The sequence below is a fragment of the Arvicanthis niloticus genome, chromosome 13 (genome assembly GCF_011762505.2).
Source record: "Arvicanthis niloticus isolate mArvNil1 chromosome 13, mArvNil1.pat.X, whole genome shotgun sequence".
NCBI lineage: Eukaryota > Metazoa > Chordata > Mammalia > Rodentia > Muridae > Arvicanthis > Arvicanthis niloticus.
This window is the reverse complement of record NC_047670.1, coordinates 38,609,036-38,628,611: the sequence shown is the minus strand read 5'-3', so window position 1 is coordinate 38,628,611 and position 19,576 is coordinate 38,609,036. Positions and strand designations below refer to the sequence as shown.

The following is a 19,576-nucleotide window of genomic DNA, read 5'->3' as shown; positions in this document are numbered from 1 at the left end:
ATACACATGTTTTTAAGATGATTGACAGACAATTAGCCTGACCCCAATCGTTGTATGTTTTGAGAGGCCTCACCACACTGATTAATATACACAATTATTATGTATGGAAAGTGATTATTTTATAAGTGAGAAAATTAGGATTCATGGGATTCTTAAGCTATTTCATAAAGGAAGAAAAGTGAGAATCTAGGCTGCTCTAGGGACTGCCACATTCAGTTGGGTTGCTGGACTTGGCACAGTGAATACATACACACAGATCATGAATAATCATGTCACTCAGGATCATTCTCTCATTAGTAAAATAGAACTTCAGGTCCTAAACTGGCATTGTGAATAGAGATGTAGCTGTTCATAACTGACAAGCATCTGATAGTTGCCTGTAGTTCCTGTATAATTTGTCTCAGGCTTACAGCCTCTGACACCTCTCACTGTGGGATGAAACTAACTTTGGATCTGATGCTTCCCCAGGGCTCCTCAGAAGATCCACCCTAGCCCTGGGCAGTACTTTTAATTTGCTGAAACCTCCTTTAAAGTTCAAGCTTAACAGTGGCCCCCTAGATCTTGTAGGAATGCATGTTCAGTCCCTGGTTTCCCCCTCCTATTCCAGCATTTTTTAACCCTTCTGTTCTTTCACCTTAATTTGCATAATTATGTATTAAAATACCCGTATTGCCTTGTGTAAACATTGGAAGGGCAGGGCAATCCTTGTATCCTTGAACTATTACAAAAATAAGTTAGGGACTGAATGCTACGGTTTGTACAGCCACTTGTTGCAATCCTGACCTCTGTTGTCATGTAATTAGAGGAGGAAAGGTGTGTGTTTGTGTGTGTTGGGGGGCGGGGCGGGGGGTGGGGCCTCTGGGTGATATGCTAATTACTGGCTGTGTTACTAAGACAGAGTACCAGCAGAGTAGCCTGGGGGAGAGGATATGGTTATTGATGGCTCATGATTTTAAAGATCTCCACCTTTAAAGGAGAAAAGGGCACAGTGGTAGGTGACGTTCATGGTGCTGGGCAGCAGCTTTTGTCAGATCAGAAAGCAGAGACAGAAACAGGGGCCTGGTGACTATGTTCAAAGGCCCATCCCTTCTGACCAACTTCTTCTAGATAGGTACCACCTCCTTAAGGCTCCAATGATCTGAATGATCTGTCTGCTAAGGTCGCACTCTTGGATGGGGACCAGACTTTAAACATGAACCTATTGCTGGAAGAATGGCTACATGTCAGATTTGAACCATGATAGAAGCCATACTCATGGCTTTTTGTTGTTGCTGCTGCTGTGATAAGACATCACGATCAAAAGGAACTTACAAAAGGGATTGTCATTTGGGGTTACAGTTCCAGACAGGGATTCCACAATGGCAGGGAGCAGGACACCGAAAGGGTACGTCCTTATCCAGACAAAAGAAGCCAAGAAAGCAAACTAAGTTATGACCTTTCAAACCCCCCATGCCTTGTGACATACATACTGCCATCCATCAAGGCTGTGTTTCCTAAAAGGTTCTACAGTACTCCAAAGCAGTGGCAACCGAGAAATACCTGCGCCTATGAGGGTGGGGTGGGGCGCCGGAGTATTTCTCAATTCAAGTCAACATGGGTGATGAGAACATGAAGTTGAGGCCCTTGTGAATGGGATATGTATCTTTACAAAAGACAGTCCTTAGCCCTTCTGCTAAGGACTGAGAGCCCAGAATTAGATGCATTTCTGTACCAGAGGACACTGAGCCTGGCTTGATAAAAGGTATGACTGTGAGAAATAAATTCCTGTTATGTGTGAGTCACCAGTTCATGGCTCTCTGGGACAGCGACAGCAGGCTGTAGAATAAGTATCATATGGATGCGATAGAGGAAGAGACAGAGTCGTAACACAGCATCTCTCCTCATTCATATGAATAAAATCTTTCTCCAGCAAATACCTAGTTCTTTTCTCTTGGCCCCGGCTGTGTGTTCAGAGTTCCTGGCATTTTCTTCTTATTTGGGTCACATGGAGGACACGCTGGCACAAAGTCTGCCTCCTGGCCATGACTTTTCACCCACTTGGATATTGCCTTTTCTCCTCTAGAGGACAAACTGTAAAAGATGTTCTACAAAACTGATGGTAATCCCAAACCCTGATAGAGGAGAGAGAGAGAGAGAGAGAGAGAGAGAGAGAGAGAGAGAGAGAGAGAGAGAGAGAGGACAACAACCTTGCATCCTACAGTGGGTTTATTTGAGTATCACAGCGAACGTTTTTCTCTTCACCAGAAAATCCTTCTCAAGCCAAATGCCCAGCCTCTTATGATGGATATTTATGGAAGACTTCACCCCAAACTGCAGAGGAAACATTCTTTCAACTGTACAGGAAACATTCAGTACGGTGTACTGCATGCTGAGCCATTCTGTGAGTCTGCAGACGGAGCCAAATTCAAGCACAGTGGCTTCTAAGTGCTGTGGAAATACAAAAGAAGTTAACAATAGTACACACACACACACACACACACACACACACACACACACCATCATCATCCCCAGAGGATGCATTTGATCATAATGTGATTGGATTAAGATTCACAGGAAGGTTATTAAGGAACACAACTGCATTTGTTTGTGAGGTTATTTCTAGACACCATTCATTGAGAGGGGAAGCCCATCCCTGAACTGGAGAGGCACCATCCCACGACAGTGAGCCCCAATGAAACAAAGGGGAAAGAAGTCAGTTATTACAGACATTCTCTTTCTATTTTCTGGCCATTGTGGAGTGGGCAGTTTCACTCTATAACATGCTTTTGCTGCCGCGATGTCCTGCTGGAACACTAGATTATGTCAACAGAGCCAGCCAACTGTGGACTAAAACCTGCTAAGCCAAAATTTGTCTTTCCATCTTGAATATTATTCCTTTTAGGAATTTATCAGACTAATGAAGAATAACTCATAGAACTCCCAATTTTTTGTGAAGAATTCCACCCAGTGCTTCGCACAAAGCTAACCTTCAGTCTTAGTTATTCCACCTTCTCATCCTTGCCCTGACATGTCTTTGCATGTCATGACGCTAGTGTTTGAAGGCAAACAGTAGGGCTAAAGTGTTGAATATGTCATCCATTGTCAATCTGAGGCAATTCATTAACATCCTAGGTTTTTTACGAGATTCATACCTGGGTAAAAAGATTCCAGTGACCTGTCATAGTGGAGTGCATCTACTCTTCATTGTGAGGAGCACCAACTTTTCACTACACTACCCAGTACAGGATGAGCTTGGCCTGTTGCTGAGTCTTGTGCTGTTGTGGTCCGAAAGGCCAAAGTGATGGCCAGAAATGCTTGACTTCCTGTGCCTTCTTTGAGCATCCATGTCAAGTAGCAACAAGATTAGTGAGAGATCCTACAAGCCAAGATGCTCAAGATAAAGGCAGCCACGTCTGCATGTAACACTCCTTGGTTTGGGAAAATTAATGGGATAAGAATTGGACCTAAGAGTCTGCCTGGACCTTTGGGTTTGATTCATTATATAAATGGACAATTTGTAGTGACAAGAACCTGTCATCTGGAAGAACCCAAAAAAGGAGGCACATGGAATGAACAGACATGGGAAATGGACTGACAAGTTTACTGATACGATGATAGGAGGATCATTTTCCCATGAATAAAGAGTACATATGGGCATGAACAAATTGAAAGTGCATTCCTTAGCATACTCTTGAACCCACTAACCAATCTCTTTCCTTCCTTCTCCATTCTCTGCTCTCCCCAGCCTCTAGTAGCCTCTCTTGTTTTTATGTCCAAGTCCACATGTGAGTGAGCACACAGAACGTTCATCTTCCTTTGTCTATCTAACTCCACTTAATATTGTTGACCTTCAGCTTCACCTGTGTTGCCACGAATGGCAAGAGTTTGTCTTTTGTGTGTATGGTGTGTTCCATGGTGTTCATGTACCTGCTGTTTATCAGGAGAAATGAGTTACAAGTTTCGGCACAGTATGACACCAAAGGGTCACAACACAGGCCACAGCATTCCACTGTAGTTCCACATAGCTGGGAGACAGGATTTGGAATGTTCACATTACTGAAGAATGACACGTTTGAAGTGATCAATGATACCAGACTTCATTGTTGGGCAATGAACACAGATCCCAAATCATCACCCTGTATCTCATAAATGCAGCTATTACATGGGGTTAAAGAAGAAAATTCCTGTACCAAAAGAACCAGACACAAGGCTTCCTTAACATCCAGCTCATGGACACAAAAGAAGTCGGTTTTAATGAGGTCAGATAACAGCCAGGTTCTGTTATACCCCAGGCACAGAGCTATGGACAAGAATCTCCGCACATTTCCTCAGCTGTAAAACTGTCAGATGAGTCACAAAAAGGGCTGTGATGAAGATCACAGGCTACAGGAGATGGTTGGTGAAGACACTCAGCAAGTGCCTTTCAAATAATATCACTGGGTACCTGATACGTAATCTAAGCAAGCACACGTCCTTATGGCCATCTGGGGATGGGGTAGATTCTAGACTTATTAATGTTGCAATGAAAAAAAGCTGAGAAATGTGCCCAGGCATTCAAGCTGTAAATTGTGGGGATAGAGCTGCAGACACTGTCAGGAGGTTGGGCATGACCCAGAGAAGCCACCATTTACACTGCTGCAGGGAGCCAATGCCAGTTCTGTGCAGGAACAAGAATCTAGGAATCTGTGCTGAGCCTTTATAGATTTCTGTTTTGCCAGTATTGGTGGAAAGCCTACATTGTACGGCATGAGGAGATCCTATATAGAGAAATGTTTATGTTGGTCTATCCATACAGCTGTAACGGTGAAAGACTTTTCTTCCCAGTCTTGGGAGCATGCCCAGTAGCACAGTGCTGTGGGGAAAGCTCTGCTCTCCAATAAAGTAAATTCTCATAATTAAGTAGTTGATTTGGGACAGACTTAACATCTCTGGTCCCAGGGGTATAACTTTTGCAGGGGAGTCAACATAATAAAGACCCTGAGAGTAGGCTAACTACTGTGCTCAACTGAGCATCTATGATTCAGATGCATATATTTCTGCTCCACAAGATGTAACTAGAATCTTTTCTACACTCTGGTTGGCATCTCAGAGGGAAATGCCAGTTCATGTCCTAGAAAAAGGAATGTCATGAGAAGCAAAAGGGAATGGGGTTTGGTTGGTCATTGTTGCCACAGACACGTTCTTGCTAACAACAGGTCAACGCAACTTGATTTAGGGATCTGACTTCATCCTTCTCACAGAGTACAGTTCTGCTAAACAGCCATGAAGCAATGTCATTCGACTCTTTCCAGTTGCCAGTGGTCCAAGGAGATTGCATTCTGCGCCAGATCACAAACAGTATTATACCTCGGTATAACACTGTATAAAATGGGGCAACAGATCAGAGACTCTGATACAAAGGCATGTTTCCTCTGACCTTTCCATTTATCAGAAACTCAGGTCTTCAAACTTTTACTTTTCATCTGGCTTCAGCCTCGTCTTTGTGATCATCAGCCTTCTAATCAGCAGTTTTCAGACAAGTATCTTTTGAAAGGATAAGTTTCCTATAATCAGAGGCATGCTGTAGTTTCACTGGAAAGATTTCTTTCTCTCTTGATAAGCATAAATTAATGGAGAGTTACATCTTGGGTGGCATCTAAGTTGGAAGAAATAGAGTAGCTTCTGTAGAGCCTGTTGCATTTAAACAAATTTTACTTTCAGGTTGATCTGATCAATAGCAACATCTACATGAGTGTTCCTAACATAGAGGTGAGAAACTTGATATGCTTAATACTGAAAGTCATTTGCCCAGTTGCCTAGTATGCAGGAGAATTACAGTGGGGTCTACATTTTATTGCTAAGTACCCATCATTGCAGAATGTGGTGGTTTAAAAAACTCCAGTCATTTAGTACTGCTTGTAATGGTTTTGGTGAGGAATTTGGGAAGGACTTGGTTGGATGGTTCTCATGCCCTTGTAGTCACATATCACTTAAATTGTGGTCATTCAAAAATGCCAAAGGCCTAAACAGCCAAGATGGCCATCGCTGACTGGAAGCCATTTTTGACTGAGGCCAAAGCTAGGTCAAACATGGTTCTTCAGCACCACTCTCACCATGCTCCCATAGTGTTGTACTTTAAGAACACAAGGCAGGAGCTGCATGCAACAGTCACCCTTCCACACACACTTCAAAAAAAAAAAGACAAAACTCCCCGTGTTTCAATAGGAAGCCCATAAATGGCAAGTTGATTCTGTCCATAAACTACCATACAAAAGAATGCTGTTTAGACTACAATACCTAGGAACAGAGGAAGGGAGATTATCTAATCAGTGTAAGGCTCATTCACTCACCTACACAGCATCACCAATGTACTCACTTCTGGACATTTCTCCATCTCTGTCCCAGTGTTTAGAACATATCCAGAACTCTTCAAGAACTGGTCTCAAGGCCGATTTCAAAGGTTCTCAAGAAACATCACACTTAAAATTTGGTCAAAATGTTTTATTGAGCTTCATTACTTAGTAAAAGCACCCAATGCAGAACTGCCTGGATTCTGTACCTATTCCGACAACGGAACAATGGCTCCTTCCTCACTAGGCTTCTATCCTGGTGAGAAATGCTAACAGATTTAGTGTACAATAAGGTCAGTGACTTAGGATATACAGATGACAGCAAAGAAGACAGGATGGGCAGAGAATACCTGTCTGGAAATTGACATCAAAATACAGATCAGTATACAGTCAGGACTGAAGCAAATAGTTATCCAGGAAAGAATGTTCTAGAAAACGGAGTTGCTTCATGGAAATAGTAAGGCCAGAGTATACTGAGGGAATCTATGACATAAGAAGGCCAGGCAGAGAATGTTGTGAAGCAGGAAAGTGGCAGGAAAAACAAAAACAAAAACAGAAACAAACAAACAAACAAACAAACAAAAACACCACCTATGAAGAGGACACTGTATAAATCTAGAGATTTTATTCTAAGTAAGCTAGATAAGACCCTTGTGGCTGGAGAATCTCCATCTTTTGGTGCTTACTTTTAAAGGATCCTGGCTGCTGAAGAAGGAAAGTAGGCCAAATAGAAGCAGGAAGGTTGGGTAGGAGATTAGTCCAAAGGCAAGGCCCCCCTTTCTGGGGTGTTTCTGACTGAAAGGATAAGAAGTGAGTCAGAAGGGCACATATTCAGCTAGAACTGTTTGTTTATTTGGCAAAAGTTATTTTTAAATGAGCACATATACGAGTTGATTTTCTCTTCCCAGGATCAAGAACTATTTTGAAATAATGTCTACTTGTTGGCCAACTTCAAGTGACCTTTCTGAAGTCTGGCCATTGGGGTAACAAACAGTACCATCCCAAATCACACCTGCTCCTTCATACATGCCCAGCAGCCTGGTCCCTCACTACACACAAAGGGCAGAGAGCCCAAGCACTAATCCTCCCCCCATCCCTCTACCTGTAATGAGAAAGATGGGAGGAGGTGCAAAAAAAAGGCCACCAGATGGAAAGACCCTTTCAAAAATGGGCTTCAAAAATTCTAGAGCCTTCCAGAAGGCTCACCCAGAGAGACCTGAATCTATTTGCATGAATTGCTTTGGGTATTTTGGTCATCTACTGACACGATTTGGTGGTCACAGCCCCTTTTTCACAAGCCAGCCTTCTCTAAGAAGTCTTTTGTGTCAAAAAGAAACTACTAGAATGGGTGTTTTGAGACAGAGTTTGGGGGGCGTTTCATGCTCCATGAGCCCCAGTAGTGAAGGGGTCAAGGTTCTGCTTAAAAACCACAGAGGCTTCAGGATGGATCAAGATGTGAAAGAAAGCCTATAAAAATGAGTGCATTTCTTCTCATTCCATTTGCAAACCTTTCCACAGCTGGTTTCTGTGTGTCAGGCTATGTTCCAAACTTCTTGTTAAGTATTTAGTCAGTTAATAAGATTGACAATCATGACTTCAATTGTGCCACTGTCCCTCATTCAGGGTTCAATTTACTTTTATTGAGCATTACACAGATGAGCAAAGGAATTCATGAAGAAGCTAAGAGACTTATCTATGGTCACATAGAGTATTCTAGGTTGAAATCCCAGAGCTCTGGCTGCCCCTTGCTGTGCAGATAATCTGAATATCTATTAGAAATTCTTTCAGTTACAAGTAAGACACAGCTCAACATAAAGGAATGTAAACAGTCAGGAATTGTTTCACCAAACAAGAAATCTGGAGGTGGTCTCAGCCCTGGGCTGAAGGACTATCCCATCAAAAACTGAGTCAAGGATCCAGCTTCTCCTGTTTTTCCATTCTGGTTTCTAGTTGCAGGGCTTATCATCACCCCATACGTTCAACATGGCTGCTGCACCTCCAGGTACCCTATAAATGGATCAAAAATCAGAATGAACCCCATTAATTCACACAATTTGTGTACTCATTTCTTAATATGCTTATATTGAAACTACAAATGCATATTAAAATGTAAAAGGCCAGCAAGATGGCTCAGTAGGTAAAGTTGATTGCTTCTAAGCCTAATGACTAATGTTGAGCCCTGAAACCTACAAAGTGGAAGGAGAGGTTTAACTCCTGCAACTCTACATACATGCCATGGCATGCACATGCCAATGCACATGTGAACACACACACACAAACACACACACAATTAATAAATGTAAAAAAAGTCTTTTTAATGTACAAGAAAGGCCATCTTGAAACTTAGAAACAAAAACAATGAACACTTAATTTTTTTTTAAAAAAATAGGCAAAAGAGAGATCTAAACAGATACTCATCAAAGGACAAATTAAAGGGGTCATATGCAAAAAGCAGGTTTGAAAAGGCTTCCTATTGTGTGGTGCCAACCATGTGATAATCTCAAAACTACACAACTATAGAAACAGTAAAGGAGCAGTGGTTGCTGAGAGTTAAGAAATGGGAAAGAGAGATGAATACCTGAAGAACAGGGAATTTCTAAGACAGTGAAAGTTTTACTTATAATGAGGTGATGGTGGATTTACATTATTCATTGATCAGGCTCTGTAGGCCCACAGGACAAGAGTAATAACCCCCAGTGTAATGAACCTTTGATCACTCATAAGGGATTAATACTGCCTTATAAATTTTAGCAAATGTACCATTGTAGTACAAGATATTAGTAATATTTAGTAATAAGATAGGGTGAAGGGAAAGAAAACCAGGAACTCAGGTTTTGTTTTTTTGTTTTTGTTTTTGTTTTTTTTTTTTTTTTCTTTTTAAGACAAGGTATATCTGTGTAGCCCTGGATATCCTGGAACTCTGTAGACAAGACTGATCTCGAACTCAGAGATCAGAGTGCTGAGATTAAAGTCATGTGGCACTAGTGTGCAGCTCTCAATGTATTTCTTGATACATCTATACCTATTCAGGAAAACCAGTTCACTAATTAAAACACAAATACATATACACTGTGACAATATTCACATTCTTTGATTCTTTGGCTCTACTTCTGTCATTATTTTTGAATACAGAACATTTTAGGAAGAAAATTATATATACGGGAAGGAAAAAAGGGTTAGGAAGTTCCAGTGTTTTGCTAACAAGAATTTGGAAAAAAAATCTAATTGGCAAGATATGGAATAACACAGGCATTGCTGGCAGTAAACCAGGGATGGGCAAAATTGAATAACATCTATGTGGGTTTGGGTGTGGAAGGGCTATAGAATGGCAGACATCAGTTATATATAGGACAATTGCTGGTGTATACAAAGCACCATGAGATTATAAATAACTTTAATGCTCTTGGGTTCTTATATGTTCAATATACTTGTTCAGATATGTGCATATATATATATATATATATATATATATATATATATATATATATGAGGTCTAAGGATATAGAAAGCAAAAGGAGAGAAAACAAGAATGGGTAATGGAGCTGGGAAACGTAAGAATAGCAACACCCCATTTTTTTTTAAGAGATGCATGCCAAGAAACCCTTGCCTTTCATTCTTTAAGTTTTACAAATTCGGGGGAACTTAGTCACAGCTGGAAGCTAGATATCAGAGGACTGACTGCTTCTGTGAAACCAAAGTGAACCACCTGAAGTTCAGATGTTTGTTAGAGACAAAGCAAAGTCACCAGATGGGCTTCCAGCATGCAAACATCAATAGGAAGTGGACATCCACTGAGTATGAGAGATTAATAATGTGCTTACTGGCCCAGTCAACCTGGAAGCCTCTACTTCCTAATTCCTTTCAGGGGACCTGAAGTACGGAAATACATGGGAGAAAATGAAAATCTCTGCCTTTAAGTGTAATCTGTCTAAAACTTGAGCTCTTCCCCATGGAGACATTTCTGATAGAGGAGAGGTATGCTACTCACAGAAGGAGAATAGAACAGCTAGTGTCAACCAAGCTCAACCAGTGCTCTGGTGTGTGTGTGTGTGTGTGTGTGTGTGTGTACACCCCAAGTATTATTCCTTAGGGAAGCCCCTGGAAAAAAGGCGTTTTTATAAGTTGAATTTAAGAGGTCACAGAATTTATGTTTGAGTCTTCCCAACTTAAAGTTTTTCCCATGAAGGACCTATGAATCATAGGGTAGATGGATTTACTTTTGAACGTTTACCAGTTGTGAATATACATGGTAGAAGGGCTGAGAATATGAAATACAGAGTGAGAGGAGACAAGTTGGATTGATCTGAATTGACGTAGGAGACATTCAAATATATGTCATCCTGAAAGTCAGCTATTAACAGCAGCAAGCATCCATCTCATTATTCGCTAATTCATATCAATTGGCCAGGTACACTTTGCCAATGAAATCATCTTCATTCCCTTTGTTCCCGTTATGTGTAAGTCTCTTCCAGTTATCTGTAATTAAAGACCTCTAGAGTTATGTTTTGTGATAGGGTTTTGCACTGTAATCCAGGCTTTTCTGGAATTCTTGATTTTCCCACTGTTGCTCACAAGTGATGGAATAATAGACGTGTCCCATCACACACACAAAAAATTATGGTTTGTTTTGTCTTTCCCAATTAAAAAGGAAAAGGAATGGGTAGAAAGCCTATCGCTGAGCATGAGCATCTATTGCATAGCGTGCTTCCTAGTGTACCCAACTGGTAGGAAGCAGAGAATGGAAGTGGTTTAGCTGGGTGTTCATAGCATCTGTATACAGGAAAATGATGTATGGCTTCATTCCTATAGAAATCTGCTCAACCCAGGGAACATACAAGCAAAGGGGTGTTCAGGAGTGGAGGCACGCAGAACCCTGAGATATCACAGAGTTACAACTCCTGTGTACCTTTCTTTCCTCCTCAGTATGACCTCTCACTTGCGACCACATCATCTACAGACAAAAGGCCAGAGTTTTCCTGACACACAGCAAGGCAAACCACTCCTGACAAGGCAACCTACCTTGGGCATATGAAGAACTGCCAGTGACCCTCAGCTACATAGAGGGGGAATACCCCATAGCTTAGGTTTCAGGATAGAAAAGCCTACCCATGAGTCATAGTAGTTTAGAATTTCCTCTAGGCCATTCTTGTGGCTCTCTAAAGGGCTTGGGATGTGTCATCAAGGTCTTTAACACCTAAAAATTCTCTTGTGAAACAAGTCCTCCTGGGCTTTGGTGGTCTCTCAAGTCTTGTCATAGACTCATGAGATGACCTATCAGCAGGTGAGGGGAGAATTGAAACACAAGGTGAAACATTCCCAGTGAGTGTGGTTTTAAACTTTTTGTGTTATTTTGCCAGATATTTTGCCCATCACTATATCAGGCACATATGGGTCCTGTCTTTGGATCTTTACATTGTGTGTTTATCATGGAGTGACAATGGAAGTCAGAAATAGGAGAAGGACGACGTAACGAAGGGAGACTGGCAAAGCACAGGTGATATGAAAGTAGAAGGGAATAATAGCAAAAATAGAAAGATTTAAAAAGAGATGGTGTGGGACATGGGGTAATGAAGAGACAGGGGAGGTGAGAATTAACTGAAACAAGTGTATGCAAAAACCATATGGAAACCTACCACTTTGTAAGTCAATTTAAAATACAGTCAAAAAAATTAAAAGGGCTATGTCACCTACAACCAGATAATGCTACTTTAAAAGCAATGGGTTGTTAAGAGCACCATAACAGATGTGAGATCCATCACTAGGTGCTGCTTGTTAAGGAAGCTCTTGACATTGCTAACGGCTACTCACCAGAACTTGTTAATACCAGTGTTGAAGACATCAGACACCTCAGTTATGAGATGAAGAGACATCAAAGCTGGAAAAGAGATGGAGACTTGCTTTCTGTTGGATATCTTTCATAGTCCTGGGAAAGGGTGCTCTGCCAGCTGCTGAGAAAGAAAAGACAACTCTTTTAGCATCTGTGACCCTTAAGAATCTGCCAGTTCAGAGGCACTCATGTGGTATAATAGCAGCAGGACAGATGCGGTGATAACCAACTATTCCCTGACTGGACTTGAAACCTGCCTCACAGAAGGTCCACATCACTCAGATCTTAGGCTACACAGAACACTTTACTACAGTTATTTAATTAAAGTGATATGGAGTCAAGCTGGTTTTTAGAGACAAATGGTATGCCTGGCCTTAATCAAAGAAGTTTCTCTTTGCAGTTAACTGTGGTAAATACAGAGATTCTTGGTTGCAGAGGGTGCTGAGAACACATAATGGTTGAATATTCCATAGAATTACAACATTGTCCCCCAAGGCTCAGAGAATGTTCCAGAAGATGGCATGAAAAGAATGTAAAGCCAGAAGATACAGAAAAGGGTTGTGAATGCTACTGCTTGGGCATGACACAGACATTGCGATCATGAGATCATGATTGCATGGTTGCTGTGGTTGCCTATTCTGACCCTTACAAGACTGGGCCTATCGTCACAGTTAGGGCCAATCACTCCAAGGACCATATCCTACCCTGCAGAAATATTAGACACTGGAAGATTCCAGAAGAGCAGACATTGTCTTTAGTCATGTACTCACAAGTGGGTCCACTAGGCTCCAGTGGATAGTTGGAAATTTGTAGCTACACAGACAGAGAGACAGACTTGTGTAAACAGAGTGGGTGTACAAGCAAAACAAAAGGACATAAATGTGAGAAAGAAGGTATAGGAAGAAAGGAAGGTGACAAGGATGGGAGACATGTAGGGTAGAACAGAAATGAGAGTAACCAGAATAAAATATAGGTTTGCTGAAACTAAACAAACCACACAAAACTTCTTTATAAATGATGGCAAACTATCTGGAAAGAAGAGTAAAATACAGAGGCACCAGGCCAGGGCTTATAGTAGACTGTCTGTGGCGCTTGTGTCAGCTAAGCACTGGGCTGGGGTACTTTTCCTCATTCCAATACATAGTGGAGGGACAGTTACTGGTATGTTCTGTATGGGAATCCCAGTGACACTATGGAAGGTCGATTATTCTGCCTAATACTTTCAAAAGATTCGTTGAGACCACTATGCAGATGAAAATATGTGGTCTAGAGGAAATTATCGTAGGTTACTCATTTGCTGTTCACTATTATGGAATACTTGGGGCCCAAAGCCCTAGATTTAGGACAAGTGATATGTGGTCTCTCTGGCAGGCCTCAGAATTTTGCCTAATTCTGTGTGCTTCTTTGGCATAATCCCCAAAGCAGCTGGCTGATTCTGATGAAATGTGGTGTGGCTACTATAAAATACTCTGTAGCAAGGTGGTCAAGTTATACAAAGGAAAGCATCTGGAAATAGAGTAACTAAAACTACAGATAAAAAAATTTGTTTTGAGGGACTAGGGAAATACCTCAGTTGATAAACCCTTGCCTTACAAGCGTAACAACTTAAGTTTGATCATCACAATTCACGGGGGGGGGGGGGGGGAAAATATATATATTAGTATATATATATAGGTACCTACTTTAATCACAATGCCAGGAGACCAAGACAAGAGAATGCCTGCAGCTTTCTGGCCAGCCAGCATAACCTAATTTAAAAATTTCAAGTCAATGAGAAACCTGTCTCACAAACACAAGATCAACAGTGCTTAACAAATAGCATTCATGGTTAGCATCTGGTTTCTCCATGCACTGCACACATAGGCATGCATATCTACAAACACACAATTCCGTTTGGTTCAGATCAGAGGTGGCAAATCCAGTTAGCATGATAATAGTTTGTAACAGCTAACAAAGGGAAAGGGGGCTCCTATATGTCATCAGGCTCTACAGACGCCTGTGTGGAAAACATACACAGTAAAGCAATCTGCTCACAAGTTGGCAGTTCTCTGTGTGGATGTATACATGACTTCAAAAGAAAGGCCTGCAAAGATGTGCTCCAAAATGATGACAAAATGATTCCCTATGTGGAGATGAGGATACACAACGATCAGCACAGATGCACTAAAATCATCTCCACCTTCTTGAGAAAGTTCTGGGTTTATCGTTCTAAGATAAAACACTCATTCAATAGTTATATAATAAAACACTGACTTTTAAAAAGGAGAAAATAGAAATCGTACTTTGAGGGTTCATTCATCCATCTATCTATCTATCCATTCATCATTCAAGTACCTATTCTGAGGTAGGCATGTGATCAGAGACAATACAGTCCTGGTCCACAATCTGAGGTCTAAACTTTTGGGGAAAGAACATGTTGGGAAACATGAGCTAGGCTACCTGACTGCAGCTCAAGAATTAAAGAAGATAGTTATGAATACAAAGAAAGTGATCTCAGGCCAAAGATGGCTCAGAGTGTAATATACTGGAATTAACACCTAATGACCTGAGCTGTATTCCAGAACCCACAGTGGACGGAGCAAACCAACTCCAGAAAGCTATCTTTTGATCCCATTGCTGTGCCGTGTGAGATATATATATATATATATATATATATATATATATATATATATATATATATATATTCACATATACACATACACTTGCATACACACAAAAAAAAAAAAAAAGAAAGAAAGAAAGTAACAATTTCCAATTCATGGGAAATGTAGACATCAAAACAGGTTCTCCACTAAACTCTGTCATGGCTGCCATCTTGAAATACCAAAATTATGGCCAACAGTTAGCAGAAGAACAAATCTGTGCCATTTGGAAGAAATTCCCATTGCCTTTGGCTTTAGTTAGTTTGCCAAGAGATGCCATGATACAAAGGACAGCTTGTAGTTTCCAAACACTTGATCCTATGAAGGGGTTGCTTTCTTGCTCAGATCAGCATTGTGTCTTCGGCTGGTTTTTATTAACATATAAGGCCAGAGACACTGGGCTAAATCAGAAATGGCTACCATCAAAACTGCTGCTTTGATTTGGGTTTCTAAAAACAGCTCATGGGAAGTCTGCAATGTAAGAAAATGATGGCTATACACACCTCCAAATAGTAAAAACATAAAACATTTGAACTGAATTGCCTAAAAGCTGAAATTGAGTGCAAATAATACCTTGTAGCAATGGCTATAATTATCTTAATGGGATCCTTTGAAGATCGAGGCGGTTCAACAAGTGAGTTAATTGAAAGTAAACTTTCCAGCCTAATATTCCATCCAACTAAATTGAAAGAGGACAGCTTAGCCAATGACCAGAGTCCTATAGAAAGTATTGAACATGCTGCAAGATGCCTAGGCAGGGGAGGGAAGATGCCTTCTTCACTCTTCTCTAGGATTCTAGGTACTTTTCCACGTTTCAGGAATCTTCTGTCTTCTGCAGAGCATCCCATTCTCTTAGGGCCAGTATCATGGCTGGATCTATCACCTGAGCAAGTCTGTCTCCTACATGAGAGAAAAAAAAAGGCTGAAAAAGGAATCAGGCTTAGAAGGTCAAGAGAAAAGACACTGACCATCCATCACTTTGTTTATTATCATCTCTTGGTACATTGCATTCTAAAAGGTATACACTTACCTTTCTGGAGGACTTGGCTGTCTTATAGAATTGTCTCTAGCATGAAGACTTCCACCGCTGCTATTTATCATCTGTGTGACATCAAGTAAGACTTGGCATCTGTTAAGGCAATACTTCTCATCTGAAAAATTAAAACAAGAATACTGTTATCATCACATATCCCAGGATCCTGAGGAAGTTGAACCATGTACACAATCACTTGGTGCTCTAGGCAGTGTCAGATACTGTGTGAGGAGTGTTGAATAGGGTGACCAGGGCCTTCCTTGACACCCAGAATAAGTCTGTGAACCAGTAGCATCCTTGGAGCTTTGGAGCCTTTTATTTACAGAATTCAGCTCGGCACAGGAGTTGTTTAATTGGTACTCCTATGTCTGATCTGAGTCTTCCTCTAGGTATGTAGGTTCTGCATCAGGTGATCATGAGAAATTGAGCAAGTCTTGGAAGCATTAGTCTTCCTGGTCAATGGCAGAGATGTGTGTGTGTGTGTGTGTGTGTGTGTGTGTGTGTGTGTGTAAGTAAAAATATGGCTGAGAATAAATGCATTTTCCTGCTGACGAAAGTCAGGACGTTAGTCCCTGGAATATTTTACCTTGTAAGAACATTAGTTTTCTCAAATGAGCTAGTCCCTGGAATACTTTATCAGCTTAAAAGCTCAGCTCTGAAACCAGCCACCCTGGGCTTCAATTGTGGATCTGTTAATCAGAGTTGTCTGGTATTTGGTAAGTTTACTCTGAGCCTTTCAGGTTCTCCATTTTTTTTTTTTACAAGATGGTAAAAAGTGTCTAATATTTGGATGTGTTCTAAGTTATTTATATTATTAACCCACTGAGTACTTGAAACACACCACTATTATCTGTGGTGTACAAATAAAGTCAAGGGATATCTCAGTGAGGTTACTTGCTTAAAGCTATCCTGCTAGTAAATGCCAGAAGTAAAATTCTTTTTAACTGGGCCTTGTGGATACCAAGTACTCTGTCACTGAAGCAGATTCACAGTCTGGAAGCAGGTTTCTTATTGGAACCTAGATTTTGCCCTGACACAGACAGGCTCATGGAAGATTGTCTGGAGATTTCTATGAGAACACGGGAATGAAAGAGTCACCAAGCCAGCTGGCAGAGAGCAAGTACTCAGCCATTTTTAACAACTGGCTATCACTTAAAAATGAATGGGTTTCCCCTTTGGTCAGACAGAAAATGCAAGGGTTTCCAGAGCATCCATGTGGTGAGTAGGAAGTGAAAGCAGCTACCTGCAGAGATCCTAGCCCCTGACAGGTGTGCCTCCCCACCTGTTGTGGCACAGGGCCAGTGTTGTGGTGTTCTGCCCTTGAAATTTTCTGTTGCCTTCTCTCATTGGGAGCATGCAGAAACCTCAGCTCAAACAGCTAGGGCGGGAACAGGTCTGATGTCTGACTGGCTTGAAGAATTTCTAAAGAACATTAAGGTTTCTCAAATGAGCCAGACAGATCTAATCCCACATGGTAGTGGGCAAGTACCACTTACCACAGTGCTTTCTGAACTCTGAAAATGGTTACTCATACAGATCTGGGAAAGATTACTGGCACCGAGCAGACAGTGTGCACCTCAGAAATTGGCCACAATGAACAACTGACATAGACCATTGGTTGCTGAGTAGCCGGTTAGCCTCTGCCTGCTTGCTTATTAAAATAGTCTCAGCTCTTTGTAGGTTTGGGACAGGGAAGGATGTGCTCAAAAGAACTGTTTGATAATCAGAAGAGTCAAGAAGCCACAGCAATCCTGTCATCTCTGATGGGGACTTGGGTAGCAGGGCACCCTCAAGCGACACAATAACACAGATTAGGCGAAGTCTATAGGAAAGTTCTGTAAAGGTTGGTCTTCTCTAATAAAAGATAGTCTGCCTACCTGATATTTCTTTTCACAAGGTTTTTTTCCTTTGGCAAGTAAGATGTACAACACAAGAACCAACCCAGAAGCCCAACGTGACCATCGTGGTAAGTGCACATCTTATCATACCAGGTGCTAGTGAGGCCATGGGGAAACAGAAACTACTGAGCATGGCTGATAGAAGTGTAAGTTCGTACAGTCATTCTGGAAAACAGTATGACAACATTCATGAAACGAAAGGTGGCTGCAAGTTATGACTCATTCACCTCATTGTAGGCTCTGCACCAGGGAGATGCTCTCACATTCCCTAGCATGGGGATAGGGTGTTCATCATAAAACAAGACTAAGTCACCCAGCATCCATCAACAGGGAGTAGAAGAAGACAGGAGAAGAATGTCAGCCAAAGCCAATGGCAGATAAAGGTAGGTCTCTCATATCAATCCAGGTACCCAAAACACTCAAAATGAATTACTATGGATTGGAATAGTTCATGGGTTAGAACCTTGTTCCTCCCTGGGGTAAGGTGGAAAGATGGTGAGAACATTAAGAAGTAGGAGAAGAATCATGAAATGTCCTTATAATCATCTCACAGAAGCTAAGGATGGCTGCTCCGAGCCTGCACAAGACAGAATCTGTCAGCAGCAATTGATGGATGCAGGAGGGTCTCATGAGGTCCACATCTCCTTGCTGAAATCTTGGCTACTGATGGATTCTCCAGGATGGGACTCATTATCTTCAAATGAGTACCCATTGGAAAACCAACAGCACATGATAGGTCTGTATCTGTGGTTACTCAGATGTCCAAGATTAAACTCAGAGTGCCACAAAAGAAAACAATAACAGCAAAAACATGGGGAAAAGGACCCCCATGTCAGGAGATAGGAGGAGAGTTCACTGAAGTGGGAAGAAGATAAAAGAAGAGTCACGGGCAATGAGAATGTATTATATACACGAATGCAACTGTCAACACAATTAACAACAAAAAATCTTTTTACAAGATATACTCAGAGCTATATCTAACAAGCGATTTTAAATCCAGTCAACTTGCCAATGAGGAAATGGCTATAATTCTTTGTGGCCCACATTGACTTATACATTGGTTACCTCAACTGATGGTTAGTTGGAAAGGCCAATTGCCCTGATTTCATCATTATACATTATAGTACCAAATTACATTGAACTGGGCCAGCCATGAAGTAAAGAGGCCTGTCCTAGAAGGTGGAAGGCAGAGTGGGCTAGACTACAGAAGAGATAGACATATGATTCTTAAATGATTGCTTCTGGTTTCCCTTTCTACTCCCTAACCAGCACGCCACCAAGCTAAGCAACTCCAAAAGCTTGTGCCTACCAATAGTTACTATAGTAAGAGATTGACAAATGGAAGTCATTCCTGGAGTGCATAGGCTATTTAGGGAGTCAAGACTTCAAGAGTAAAGTTAGATAACTTTGGAAGAATGATGTTTAACAATACAACACTGTCAAAGTTTAACCTAGTGTGGACCCTACATGGTCTGGTCACAGAAGATCAGGATTACAGTGGGCTTTGGGGGGGAGAGTCCACTTAAAGACATGTTTCAAAGTGCCATAGCTGGGAGAGTGAGGGGCAGCAGCCACAAATGATGATTGCCTTAGGAGACAGGCTTGATTCTATGGGTTCAAAGCAAGCATCTTATTGAAGCTGAAACAGAAAGAAGAAAACTGAGCCTTGGTATAAGGGGCTAGATGATGGAGACTCTGAAAGCCAGGCAGAAGATTCTGATGTGGAAAACAGAAGTGAACAATACATAAAGCTGTGCAGCTGAGAGCGAAGTGTGGGGAGATTGGGTGTCAGCAGACACCAAAGCACTGCACCCAAACACACACACACACACACACACACACACACACACACAGAGCTTTTCTAAAGC

At 41.4% G+C, this 19,576-nt stretch overlaps 1 protein-coding gene across 12 annotated transcripts in view; it reads right to left on the bottom strand.

Moving 5' to 3' along the window:
* Window positions 1–6,454: 6,454 nt before the first annotated feature.
* LOC117718444 (uncharacterized) overlaps window positions 6,455–19,576 on the bottom strand; it is a 209,133-nt gene continuing 196,011 nt past the window's right edge. For 9 of the 12 annotated variants that reach the window (XR_013103303.1, XR_013103307.1, XR_013103309.1 and 6 more), the window contains 5 exons: window positions 15,808–15,928; window positions 15,351–15,677; window positions 13,818–13,883; window positions 12,117–12,256; window positions 6,455–8,315 (listed from right to left, as the gene is read on the bottom strand). The gene's annotated coding sequence lies outside the window, so the exon portion shown is untranslated. The remainder of the gene's footprint in view (window positions 8,316–12,116; window positions 12,257–13,817; window positions 13,884–15,350; window positions 15,678–15,807; window positions 15,929–19,576) is intronic. The other 3 variants (XR_013103306.1, XR_013103305.1, XR_013103308.1) reach the window with 3 other exon arrangements.